The sequence below is a fragment of the Triticum aestivum genome, chromosome 7D (assembly GCF_018294505.1).
Source record: "Triticum aestivum cultivar Chinese Spring chromosome 7D, IWGSC CS RefSeq v2.1, whole genome shotgun sequence".
NCBI lineage: Eukaryota > Viridiplantae > Streptophyta > Magnoliopsida > Poales > Poaceae > Triticum > Triticum aestivum.
Genome location: NC_057814.1, coordinates 4,066,827 through 4,081,222, shown reverse-complemented (window position 1 = coordinate 4,081,222; position 14,396 = coordinate 4,066,827). Strand labels below are relative to the sequence as shown.

The 14,396-nt window shown below is 43.2% G+C and overlaps 1 pseudogene; it reads right to left on the bottom strand.

Annotated features, from left to right (window-relative positions):
* Positions 1–6,676: 6,676 nt before the first annotated feature.
* On the bottom strand, positions 6,677–10,895 carry LOC123170157 (disease resistance protein Pik-2-like; annotated as a pseudogene).
* Between the last annotated feature and the right edge of the window lie 3,501 nt (positions 10,896–14,396).

The following is a 14,396-nucleotide window of genomic DNA, read 5'->3' as shown; positions in this document are numbered from 1 at the left end:
GAAGCAGGCAGGTAGGTGGATAGATTTTCTTGAGCTCACGTACGAATCCGGCGGCGGAACGCACACTCACCTGCAAACACGCGAAGGCCTGTTGCTCCCGTGATCTTATTTATCTGAACCAGCATTTGATTACAAGGGGATACATATGATCATATAGTACGTAACAGAAAAGTTGGACAAACTCTTTGCTTTGGATCTATTTATACTTTTGGATCGAGTCGATTTCATGATTATAAGTTCATAACCGATTCTGGACTCCCCCCCTCCCGTCCCTCCCGCGACGCGCCCGCGCGCGCCGGGGGGGAAAACCCTAGCCGCCGCTCCTCCCGTTCCCCTTCCCCCTCCCTCCCCCGCCGCCGCCGGCAGGCGTTGACGGGCGAAGCCTGGTCGGCGCGGCGGCGGCGGGGCATCTCCTCTGCTCCGGGGTCCGTCGCGGGGCGGAGCTCGCGGGTGGAGGCGCTGGGCTTCGGCAGGGCCCTGCGGCACGGCGCTGGTGGCGAGGGCCGGCGGTGCGGCCATCTGGTGGCGGCGCGGCGTCGGTGTGTGCCCCGGTGATGGTGCAGCGGCTGCTGGGTGGTCCAGATCGGGTGGCGGCGCGTTGGTGGGCGTCGGGCCACATCCGCCCGGATCTGACGCCTGGGGTCTGGCCGGCGACGCTGGGGGTGGTGGGAGCTCGCCTGAGCTCCCGTGTGCTGCCGGTCGGCGGCGTCTCGTGCGGGGCAGCGGGGGGCTATGGCGGCCGGCAACGTGTGATGGTGGATGCGTGTCCAGCCGGGGGATTTCGAGCTCCCTGTTGGATGGCGCGGGCTGCGCTGGCCTTGGTCTGCGGTCGGTGGCCTCCTTCATCTTCGGGGAGGCAGCGGCGTGGTGGCGGTGGTGCCCTGGGGGGTGTGGCCGGCGGCTCCGACGCGGGGGGCTCACCGGGCGGCGCGGGTTGGGCAGTGGCCGGGGTGGTCGCTGCTCCGACCGTGGTTGGCTCCATGATGGCTTGGCAAGTCGGCTTCGGCAACGGCTGGCACGTCCTGGTGTCGGTTCGTCCGTTTGCGGCTTGTATCGGCCTTTGACCCCTCCTCCTCCTCGTCCGGTGGCTACGTTCGGCGAAGGGCTGGCCTTCTCCCAGCTGCGGTCCATCACTCGTCTCGCGCCCGGTGCGCAGGTCCGAGCTCGTCTCGCACACGGTGCAGCAGGACTGACCTCGTCTCGCGCACGGTGTTACGGGACCGAGCTCACCTCGCGCCCAGTGCTGCAGGACGGGTCGATGGAGGCCAGGTGGCCGGCCTATTAGGTCTCGGCGCTGGGGGTCGCCCAGGGGTGCGAAAGGTGGGACCTTTTTGCTCGTCTCTTTGGTTGGGATAGCGGCAGGTCTCGGGTGAGGTGGTGTCAAGGTCTTGGATGCCGGGGCGGCGGCCCTGGTGGTGGTTGCGCGGTGCTCTCGGGTGGAGGCCGTGGCTTGGTGCTGCCCGATGGCCATGGCCGTGTGGGCGGCGTGGTTGCCGGGGTGTGGCGTTCGGTGGCGGTGAGTGTTGGCCGAGGTGAAAACCTGTTCTATCTTCGGACAGACCGGCGGCGGCGAAGATCGTTCCCTTCCTGAAGGCGTCGTCGCGGCTCTCGTTTTCCGTCGTGTGACTCTAGGGGAAACTCTGATCCTTGGATCGGGCGGTGGCGGCGCTCCGGTGTCGTACCCTTCCTGAAGGCGCCGCCTTGGAGCGCATGGTTCGTCATATGTGGCTCTTCTCTTAGTGGTGGTAGTGCTAGGAGTGGTGTTGTTGCGCTCAGCGCCTATGTATCCTGCCCTGGGTGTGTGCGTGTGTTGCGGTGGCGTGCGTTTGTACTGGATGCTTGATGATCGGTGCTTTATATATAAAGCGGGGCGAAAGCCTTTTTCAGTATAAGTTCATAACCCTAGCGTCCATTCCCATTTTGGACGGAACAGATCTACTAATTCTTTTATTCCAGTTAGTAAGAGGGATCTTGAACTAAGAAAGAGTATTACGATCGATCGGTTATATAGGCCTGAGTTAGACATCAAATAGCTTCGATTTGCATTATCCATAGGACACCTTATATGTATCAAAATCAATATCAAAATCAAAAAGATGAAAGATGTACAATCTAATATCTCGATTCAATAGAAGCCTAAACAGGTCCCCATTGTCCATTGAGCCTGCTCTGAATAATTCCCCTTTTGCCAGATTATTACCAATATAATCATGAAAGGCTAATTTTTCGGGAATTTTAGACCAAACTTCTGATAAACTAAGATTTTCGACTAAGCCCGTTGCTAACTCGTTTCATAATTTTCATAATAAAATACCTATCCAAACCAGACACGGACCGTGGTTAATTCCAGCAGAGCTGGACAGAAGATTACTCAACTCCAACTCCAACTGACGCATGAACACAAAGACGGGATACAGGTTGTGAATGGATCGATTGATCTGTTGGGGTCGTACCAAGTAGAGACAAGATTAGTCAGGGAAATTGCAAAACCGCCATAGGGGCATAAAGGCCATTCCACGTCCATTTTCAGAATTAAACTAATTAAGAATTCTTTAAAACTATAATTAGGGCAAATCATTAGAAGATTAAAGCAAATGGGGCAAATGATCTAATCCTAACAAAAGCAGGGCAAATCAGCAAGTCCCTAGATAAAGTGTGGCAAATCATCCACTCCTCTCCAGCAGTTTGTTCCTGTGGGGAGACCTCCTATTTAACGACCCACGCCGTAGGAAGCGCAGCAGGGCAAGTGGGGTCCATGCCCTTGTGTTTTTTTTTTCTGTTTGTGTTTTTATGCATTAACAAAATGTTCCGGATTTCAAACAAAAAACGAATATCGAAATATTCAGGAATTTGTAAAAATGTTCAGGAATTCACAAAATGTTCGTGAGATAAAAAAATGCTATTGAATTGAAAAAATGTTTGTGAATTCCAAAAATGTTTGTCATTTTGAAAAATGTTCATCAATTCGGAAAAAGGTTGCCTAATCTCAGCTTCAACACCTAAGCAAAATCCTTTCTCAAAACCTCTTCTTCAGGGCGAGCTCTAAGGTCATTCAACTTCGGCTCTGTACCTCATCTCGAACTCGCTGACCAGCTCCATACACTTTATCAGTAGGTCAGTGCAAATATTTTATTTCCATAATGTTTTGGATTTCGAGAGATCATGTAGGTTAGTCAAATTAAAGTCAAATCATTAAAAGAATTGACAACAAAATGGTATGAAAACTTTGAAAATTATATATACGTTTGAGACGTATTACTCCTACCGGCCCGAACGGAAACCTGTGTGGCCCTTGCCCCCTTCTCACTTGCCAATCTCCCCATGATGATACAATCTGTTGGGCCTGTAGCAGGCTATTTCTCACCTGTTAGGAGATACAATCTGTGTTTGCCTCAAAGCGGTTCCATGTGGGCCAGGCCCAATAGTAGTGCTCAGCGGGTTTTTTTCGCGTGATCATTTTGTTTTGTTTTGATGTTGTTTTCCTTGAGTTGGGTTTCCTCCGGTCTTTTTCTTCCTTTAACAGTTTGTTTTCTTTTTATTTATTTATCTTTTCATTTTCTTTTATCTACGTTTGTATCATTTTTTATATTTTCTATTTGTATTACTTTCTTGGGTTTCTCCTTTTCTGTTGTTTTTTCTCTATCTTCTGTTTTTTATTTGTTACCTTTTTCTTTATTATTGGGAGGTAAAATATATGTTTTCCAATTATATGAAGAATTCTTTAGACATGCAAACATCTTTTAAAGTATAGTTTTCAAGTACATAACCATTTATTTCATGTGAACATTTCTTTTATAAATTTCAAATAGTATGATTTTTTATTTCTATAAAAGTAGTTGAACATTTTACATGCTTCTTTCTTAGAAAATACAATTTTTTTAGAATATATAATTTTTTAATACATGATGTTTGAAAAATATATGATTAGCATATTAATGCATGTTGGACATTTTACAAATGCACTATTAGTATTTTTAAATACATGATGGACTTGTGTCCTTCGGTTGTGTCGTTGCCACGGTGTTTGCTCCAGCGCCCGACGCGGAGCTTGGGAGGTAGTCCAGGAGCAGATGCAGATTGTGGTCTGCATCGACGACATCTGAAAGATGGTGGATCGTGTGCTTAGTTTGTGGTACGTGGATGGCAAGTATGGTTTTCTCCTCCGACGCCTTAGTCATACTGGGGTATCAGGTCTAGATTTTGATGGCGTGTCTGGGGTATTGCCCTGGTCTGATTCGTTTAACGGTAATGGTGTCACGCTTGGTGAGCCACCTTTTAGGTCCACAAAGCTGCATATCAGCGATGGAGCCGAGTCGAGCTTGGGTAAGGAGGTGATTCGCCATTTTTTTTCCTTTGATGGCTATTGTTGTGGTGCAGGAGGCAGGTGACGGATGATGGTGTTAAGCTCAGGGGATTCCTCGGTCTTGATTGCAATTTTCTTTCTCGGCTGGCATTCCTTTGTGCAAAGGCTAGTGTTTTGTTGTCTTTTCAGTTTTGTCAGGTTGATGTGTACGTGGCTTGCACTATGATCCTTATGCTATAAATGAGACACATATTACCATGAGAAGAAAATACACCATAAATTTTTAGATTCCACGATGTTTATTTTAAAATACAAGATGTTTTAATTACACATTGATTTTTTAAACTCATGTGAGTACTCCCTCTATCCGAAAAAACGTGTCCCTCAAATGGATGTATCTAGCACCAAATTAGTGCTAGATACATCAATTTGAGGAACAAGCTTGGGACAAACTTTCTCGGACAGAGGGAATATTTAATAATAGGATTAATATTTATTTATTACACATGAGCATTTTTCAATACATGATGAACATTTTCATAAATACATAATAAAGAGTTTTTCATGCATAATGAATAAATTTGCATGCACGATGAACAGTTTGTAATACACCTTGAATGGTTTTTAAATAAATGTTGAACATTCTTTTAATACACAATCAACCTTTTATATATACATGATGAGAATTTTATAATACACCTGGAATATTTTTAAAATACATGAATAATATTTATGAATTACTGGATTATACTTTTTTAAGCACACGATGACATTTTTAAAAGACGCATTGAGATTTTTTTTCAAATACACATTGATTTTTTTTAAATATATGATGAACAGTTTTACATACAACGTTATATATTTTGAAAATCGTGGGGAACTGTTTTTAGTTACACATAAATGTTCTATAGTGAAGGAATTTTGTTGTGTATACGAGAACATTGTTTTTAAAATACAAGAAGTATATCTCTTTTGTATGGTAACTGTTTGTTATACACTAACCAATTTTCAAACTGACATGAAAAATCTTTATATCCGCGAATACTTTTTGGAATAAGTGGATATTTTATTTTGAAAACACTTGATATTTGTGTAATTTGCCCAAATAAAATAAAGAAAACAAAAATGTTAAATAAAGAAGACGATTAGGCGCTGCCGGTGCTGGGCCTAGCGCAGTGTCACGCACTTTAGGCGGCGACTGGCCCCAATCGGAACTCCCTCCCATGGCGACTTCCCCGCCGCCGCCGCAATCACCCGCGACTCAGCCGCCCTCGCCGCCGCCATGTGCTGCTGCGCGGCCGTGCTGTCCTGCGAGGCCGCGCGCTGCGCCTCGCCCGCCAAGGACGAGGCCCACTTCGCCGCCGACCTCAGGAGGCTCCTAACCGGGTCCTCCAATCTTGCCGCCGGCGCTCGCCGAGATGCCCGCTGTGCACGGGCCTTTTCGCGCGGCGCGAGCCCTCCACGCGAATGTGCCGAGCTCAACGCACCCCGCACCCGTCAGGCTGCGGAAGTGAAACCAGCGAGAGGAAGGAAGGAAGGAAGGAAGGAAGGAGGAGGCTTTGATGCTGCTGGCCCCATGGAGAATGCTGGGTCTGCTGTTCCCTTGAATGATTTGGAGAGAGCTCCAGGAAAGCCAAATGCGATCGACAGGATATGTTCTATTGTTACATTGTAATTGATGTAATGCACATTGATTTATACCTGAAATCTGTCATTTTATCTATCATCTGAAATCATGCCCCGAATCATCTTTTTCCAACACACTAACTATTTTCTGTTTCTTGGCAGCAGATCATAGTGACACTTTGCATCATTCTTTCGTTCCGTCGGCCGAGACAAGGTACCCTGTTCTCTCCCCCTTTCCTTGGTTTGTTCTTCAGTTCAACAACCATTTCCGCTGAGCTGTCTGAAACCTTACATTTTGGATGTATACACGGCCAAAAAATAAAAAACTTTCACTGGTAATATTAAACTTATATGTGTTTGAAACTTTCTATGACAAAATATAATGATCTTTGTTGTCAATATCGAAAGTTGTATGCTGGACTAAAAATTGGCTTTTTATAAACACAAAACATGCCTTAGTTGGCTACAGTATGGTCTCATACAAGAAATCTTCGAGCATTACAACGCAAGTTAAAAAAGATCAAATGGAAGTAAGATTACAATAGAAGTACAAATTACAGGAATGAGTAACGGATTTAGCAGTACCACATACGCACACATTACAAGAATCAATAATGGATTATGTCTGTTTATTTAGCCCTCAAGAAGGCGACGCAGATTTGATGGAACAACCTCCAATTAATTATACAATACGCACCAGATGTTTTATAGGTCAACCAAAAGACAATGTGACATCTTCCAACCTCTTCACTCGGTGATTATCTTTGGCCACTTGTCGGCGTACTTTTTGTCCAAATACTTGGGGGGGTCCTTCAAATCTTCTACCAAGAACTTTGTTATTTCATCTGCTTGATTACCAACACTGAGATGCACCTCTTGGAGGCTTTTGAGAGTCTTGATGCCGTAAATCCCTTCAAAGGCTTCAAACCGCATATCAATCCTCTCCAGTGCTGGCATTACCTCTTTTCATGTAACTGCAAAGCTCAGCCTTGGCACCATAGTTGCAAAGAAGCGAAGAAGCTTTAGTCTCTTGAATCCCCCAGGTGGAATAATGATCTCCCTGTCGGTAAGCTGCTTATTTTCCTCAAGGATGTCCACTATGTCTCTATCATCCTTGGCTGTGCTGAGTGTAAAGGTGAGCGTAAACAATTTGGGCAGGTCCTGGATGAGCCTTAAAGTATTAGTCCGAAGAACTGTCACGGAAAGGGTCAGCTTGTAGAGGTTCTTGAGGTCTTTGATCCACTTTGGGGGCCTTTCCATCTTGCCAGACACCTCTAGGCCGATGATGTATCTTGGAGTGGTCATGGTGTCTAGTGAGTTGATAAAATTAGAGCTCTCATCATTGATTGCCAATGTCTGCAGACCGCAGCTACAGAGGTACTCAATGGAGGGGCGTAATTGCTTGAAGGTCTGACCGCCCTCCCTTATATTGATCTTGTAAATGGCAAGTTTCCTTAGCCCTGTCAGCTGATGAAGGCTTGCTACAGCTGATGAGTCTTCATCGATCTCAATCCCTGACAAGATACGAAGTGCTTTCATCGGCTCCTTGTTCTTCTCATGTGGCAACTTCAAAGCCTTCTTTGTGTTTTTGTTCCCTCCAAGCATGCTACGGAGCTGTTTGAGCTGCCCAAAAGCTTTGGGCAGCACACCGACATTGTCTCCCTTATGTCAAGAGTTTCTAGATACTTGAGCTTCTCAATCTTTGATGGGATCTCAGAAACCTCTGTTCGTCTGAGGCTCAAATACTTCAGCACAAGCATTTTACATATGTCATTCAGATGCTTATCTGTCAAACCCTTCCAGCCCTCAAGATCAAGCACTTGTATTATTCCATTATTGAACGAATGGAATGGGAGTCGTCGGTTTTGGCTTCCAAATGTTGTCAGTGACCGCACTTGAGACATGTTCATGCCTTTTGTTGAATTCCCATGCTGGGAACCACTGCTTTGCATGGAGAGTCAACGGACTTTGTTGCTAGGATTTCGCATCCGCCAATGTCCACCAACAACAGTAATAAAATTCTCTTCGCTTGACTTGGACACGATATATTCCAGGATCATGTCATGAACTTTAAAGGATTTTACCTTCCCATTGCTGCTGTGATCCATGGGCCGTATTATCTTCCTGCTTACAAGTTGATTGAAGTATGTTTCTGCCACTTCCTCTGCACTCAGCCCTTGCTTCTCAGCAACAAAACATTCTGATATCCACCGCCGGGTCAGACGCTTCTTACTAAGTTTCGAGCCCTTGGGGAATATGCTCAAGTACAATGAGCAGGTCTTGAGATCTGCTGGCAAATCATTATAGCAATAATCAAGTATCCTTGTGACCCCCTCCAATGTAAGGGGAGCCACCTGCTCTGGAAATAATGACTTGCAAAGTTTACTCCAATGACCATTGTTTTTTGTTGGGTTGCAAGCCACAAGGCCATCCATGGTGACTATGGCCAAAGGCAGGCCCCGCAGTATTTCCATACCTCCTCATGGACCGCTTCTTTCTCCCGATCTTTACTGCCTTGTGGATCAGAAACACGATCATTGAGCCGATCTTTTGCATCGGCATCACTAGGAACATCAGCTGAATGCAGACGATCACTTCCATCTCCTTCGGAGGACTCGGTATCAACAACTTGAGATCTTGTATCCATTCTTTCGCTTTCTTTGCTGCTTGGGGATTCAGAAACACCCTGTTGATATAGACTTTTGGAGTCAGCATCACTTAGAACATTAACAGTATGCAGATAATGAGTTCCATCTCTTTCTGAGCACGCCGCACCAACAGCTTGAAATCTTGTAGTTACTATCACTCTACTATCTTTTGTATTATCATGTGGCAACCAATTTCTAATGGTCTCCCATGTTTCTACAGACCATATATCATCAACCAAGAGGAAATACCTGCCAAGAAAAAGGAAACAAAATACAAGTGAGAAGAAATGTGCTAACTCACTTAAGTTCATACAAGTGAGAAAGAATGCATCACATCAATGTGGTGATCACCTAGATCTTCCCAATTTGATGTTTATTTATGCATTAGTGATACAATACATAGTTCCTCGCATATTTATTTTTCAAAAACTAAGATGATATTTACCTAGAAATGTTAATTTTAGCTATATCTCGTTGGTGTAACGGGCTAGACATCCATGTATTAAAATGTTAAAAGATAGGGAAAAAACATACGAGCTAGAGAGATGAGAGTGGTGGCAGGAGATTGTACTATCGCTCAGGCTTTCTGGTTGTTCGCCCTTTGTGCTGGGCTTTTGCTTAACTGCTCTTACTATAATCATTCGATGCACCTGTACTGGACTTTTTCACAACAACAAAAATACCTCTCAGCAGTCCAAGAGTAAACCTATATGTATTCAAATTCAACACAAACACAACAATTACGAACTGACCTATGTCCAAATTGCCATTTATTTATGAATTGGAGGGATATAGTTCATTTTTTACTTCTAATTTTTTTGGTCCAATTTAGTATGTTACTTGCTGCCTTTTTCTCAATGTTGCAGAAATTCAAATTTATAGTAAAATTTGTTTGGTCTGGCATAGCTTGTGCAACGCACCCAAGTTAAGTACTAGACTGGGTAATATATTTTTTCTGAAAGAAATGTTGTTTATATTAATTTGAAATATAGTCTAGGTTATATATATATGCAGCGGTACTAAATTTGCTATTGGTAACAAGTTAAAGTTCAGTTATAAAAATTGCACAAATATTCCTTGTGCAACTTCAACAAAATTAATATTTTAGCGTTTAGTAAGCAAGGCACCGCTACATATATAACTTTGTATTTATTCTTTCTTAAAAACTCCCATTTTTCAGTCACCATTGTACATACTTAAGATAAAATTGTTACGCTAAGCAGCTATATATAGAAAGAGCAAAGCTATGATTTGGAGGTACCTCCTTCCATCCAACTGCTTTTTGAGTTCTTCTATAAGTTGGTCATGGTTCATTGTTTCTATCTTACTCTGAGTGCTGCCATCATTGCTTTGCAGCCTGTGACCAGAGAGCATTGACACAACTCGCTTCACCGAGCTTTTGATGTCTTCCACTAGGCTTTTCTTCTCCAACTTCCCTATGTTGTTGCCCTCCTTCTCCTCCTTTGCCTTGATTTGACTATCTTTTGGCTTGATTTGACCAAGAATATCCCTGAGGACTTCATCTTCGTCAAAGTTCTGAGATACCGTGACCGATGCCCGGCAGTCAAATTCATTCCAGAAATCGTGGTACAATGCCATGGCAATGGTGGTCTTTCCCACACCACCAAATCCAATCAATGACACAACAACTCGATGAGAGCCTTTATCATGTTTGGCTAGCCAACCTCCGAGCTTCTTCATGTCCACCTTCACTCCCACGGGGTTCTCTGTGTGGATGAGCTGACGGCTCGCCACCAAATGCTCAGCAATGCCATACGTAACAGCATGGGTTGCTCCGGCTTCAGAGCTTCTTCTTGGGACTGGGTTTTCCACTCCATATCTGCTGCGTCTCTCAGCAATGTATTGTGCACAGACCTTGAGCTCGGCAATCTTGGAGGCAATGTCGCAGCGAGGCCAGAATGTCCACAGCTCATAGATTATCGTCACAATAAAGGAGCATCTTGCATCGCTGAGGGAGTCCTGAGGGAGGCGATGAGCAAAGTCATCGATGCAGTCTTCCATGTCATATGCCATGTCACGGATCTGCTTCATCCAGCTCTTGAGCCGGCGATCATGGTCGTCTAGGGCAGAGCCGAGGTCACCAAGAAAGGCTTGCATGCTGGCGAGCTCGTCGCTGATGTACTGGATGTCGCCGCAGACGCCACGGATCAGAGTGTACTCTTGGGCAAGGAGGCCGCCCAACTTGCCTAGGAGAGATCTCATGGTAGCTTCCAAAGCACCCACTACAAACTCCATCTTCTCCTTCATGAATCAGAGTGTACTCTCAGCAGTTGTTGATCTGTGAAAGCAACAGAAAAAAGAACCACCATGAATCGTGGCTAGAAAATAAGTAAACAGAAAAAGGTTCCACATGTCTAATCAAATCATGGAACAATTCTTGTGAATATTAATTTGTACCCAATCAAAGAACCTATGTAAACAAAAGTCAGCTGCACAGGCAAGAAGGCCTTAGGAGAGTCTTCATGGTTTCTTCCTAAGCACCCACGGCAAACTCCATCATCTCCTTGTTCGTTGTTGCAAGTGCAGCAAATACAAGTCGGTCGCAGAAGGTTCAGAATCATGCATAGACAGAGTTCAGTTCCATTATCACCTCCTCGGAATGCAGTAGTCAATCTATCCATAAAAGAAAAGGGAAAAAATCGTAAAGACAGTCATCAATCATGGTGAGAAAACAATTTAGAGACGCTAGACACATATAGACGAGTCAGCTTGGTATTCAGAATACCCAGGCTTCGATGTGAAAAAAGTTGTCCCCTACCAAATCACCTCTGTTTCATGTGAAATTGTCCCCTACCAAATCACCTCTCCTTGTCAACTTAGAGTATTAAACAATTCTTGTGAATATTAAATTGTCCCCTACCAAATCACCTCTCCTTCATGTGAAAAAAAGTGCAATCTGAATTTCGTTATCCCCCAAATTGGCATGAAAGCCAACAAAATTCAGGGCTAGCATCTTTTGTCCAATAACAGCTATGAAATCCATGTTGAGGAAATTCTAGATATTAGATAGTTCAACAATTCCAATTGATTGGCAGTTTCAATTTTTTGGCAAACGAACAAGAAGCTATGCTCTTGATTAATTCAAACTTTCCTCCCTAAAAAAAGCGACAGAGAAAAACAAGATGGGCAAGGACCAGAGATGGGCACCTTCAACACTGGCCGTCGAGTAGGATGGCGTGGTCAGTGCCGCCATCAAAGGTGGCAGCGGCGGAGGCCTATGGATGACATGGTGGCTCAAGCTAGGCTCGTTAAGTAAGTGACCGGCTGGGAATTTTTAAAAGATTTTACGAACACTTTGTGAACTGGTCATTTTTTCATAATTACTTTTTATTTATTTATTTTCCTTTTCCTGTTACGTTTCTTCTTTCTTGTTCAAAAAATGGTCACGCTTTCAAGAGGTTGCCCAAAGTTTCAAAGGTTCATTATTTCCAAATTTTATTCATAAATTTAAAATTATTTGCTTTTTGGTAAGGTAGTTTCAAAAAACTTTTGTGTCTATAAATTTTTTTCAAAATGTCAAAATGCGAATAATTGTTTTGAAAAGCACAAACAAAATTGTGAAAACAAACCTTTTCTGAGAGCACAGACAAAAAATTAAATTCCAAAACATTTTTCTAAAATGAGACTAAATATATGATATAAAAAAAGTGTACTAAATTTGCCGGAACATTTTTTGGATTTGTGATTTTTTTTAAAACGAGATTTTTTTTATTTCCGAACAAATTCAAATAGTCGCTTAACAGGAGCGATGCCGTCGCTTAGTTGGGCAAGGCCTAATATTTTCTTTTCTAATCTATTTTTTATTTTTCTCACTTTTTGTTAATTTATCTTTTTTCCTTTTTAAACTTTACTGTTTTTAAACCTGTACAAAAGCTGAAATACCAAAGTTACAGTTTTAAGTGTCTAATTTAAATCATGATTTTAATTCTTTTTTCGTTTAAATATTTAATAAATGCTTTTATAAAGCATTTGTTGTTTTCAATTCTATAATTTTATATTTATTAGTTATGTTAGAAACTTAAAATGGCAGTTTTAAGTATCTACATAAATTATGATTTTAAATACATTTTTCCCTCAAACCTGGCATGGATGACTACTTGGGCATGCTACGTTGAGCATGGTGAATTTTTTGGACATTCTTGAAATGAACCCAACATTTGCCAGCAGGTGGTATGCCCATGGTAGGCATCCATGCCTCCAATATTTTTTCCATAGCCTTGTATGACCAATTCAAGGCATCAATCCAAGTTGCATGGGTTTTCAACAAGTTTTGCATTTTCTAAAGTTTTCTCGGTCAAAAAAGTCGATAAATGGCTAGACGTGTCGCAACTTGCATATGATGTCGGAAGTAGTTCAAACCTTCTATGGATGCCTACCATCGGCATGTCCACCTAGTGGAAAAACGTTGTGGTAATTTCAAGGATGTCCACGAAAATACCATGTTCAATGGAGGGTGTTCGGGTTGGCCAGAAGGGTCTGTCACTGAGCACATTATTTTTCGACATTCTTGAAATGGGCATAATTTTTTTCATGGCCTCGTATGACCGATTCAAGGCACCATGACAAGTTGTTTTGGTTTTCGAATTTTTTTTGTATTTTTCTAGAGTTTTCTCAGTACGAAAATGCAAAAAAAAGGCTGGACGTGTCGCAACTTGCATACGGTGTCAGAAATTGTTCAAACATGGCATGGATGCCTACGAGGGGCATGCCCACCTGGTGGCAAAAGTTGGGATCATTTCAAGGATGAGCAAAAATAGACCACGTTGAACAAAGTATGTTCTGGGCCAAGAGGCTCCGTCTGAGATCATGTTATTTTTCGACATCCTTGAAATTACTTCAATTTTTTTAAGGGCCTCGTATGACCAATTCAAGGTATCATGAAAAGTTTTTTGGGTTTTTGACAAGTTGTGCATTTACTGGAGTTTTCTCGGTGAAAAAATGACAATTAATGACATAACATGTCGCAACGTGCATACAGTGTCGGAAATCATTCAGGCTAGGTATGGATGCCTAACATGGGCATGCCCACTTGCTTGCAAAAGTTGGGACAATCCTGATATTTCCAAAGAAATACCATGTTCAATGGAGAGTGTTTGAATAGGCCAGAAGGATCTGTTTGGGAGCAACTCATTTCTCGACATCCCGTAAATGACCCCATTTTTTTCATGGCCTTGTAAGACCAATTCAAGGCACCATGCCAAATTGTATGGGGTTTTTGCCAAGTTTTGCCTTTTTTTTAGAGTTTTCTCAGTGAAAAAGTCCTATCAATGGCAAAACGTGTCCAAACGTGCATACGGTCTCGGAAGTCGTTCAAACCAGGCATGGATGCCTAAAATGGACATGCCGACTTTCTTGCAAAAGTTGGGGCATGTGCTAAGATCTCCGAAGAAATACCATGTTCAATGGAGAGTATTCGGATAGACCAGAAGGGTATGTTTGGGAGCACCCCATTTCTCGACATCCCTTAAATTGCTCCATTTTTCATGGCCTTGTATGAACAATTCAAGGCACCATGCTAAATTGTTTGGGGTTTCGCCTAATTTTGCATTTTTTGAACTTTTCTTGGTTAAGAAGGCCGATAAATGACCGGATGTGTCACTACTTGTATATGGTGTCGAAAATTATCCAAACCAGGCATGTGCCTACCATGGGCATGCCTACCTTCTTGCAGAAGTGGTATTCATTTTAAGGATGTTCAAAAATAGACTATGTTCAATGGAGGGTGTTCGGATAGGCTAGAAGGGTCTGTTTGAAAGCTCGTTGTTTTTCGACATCCGTCAAATAACCCCTAATATTTT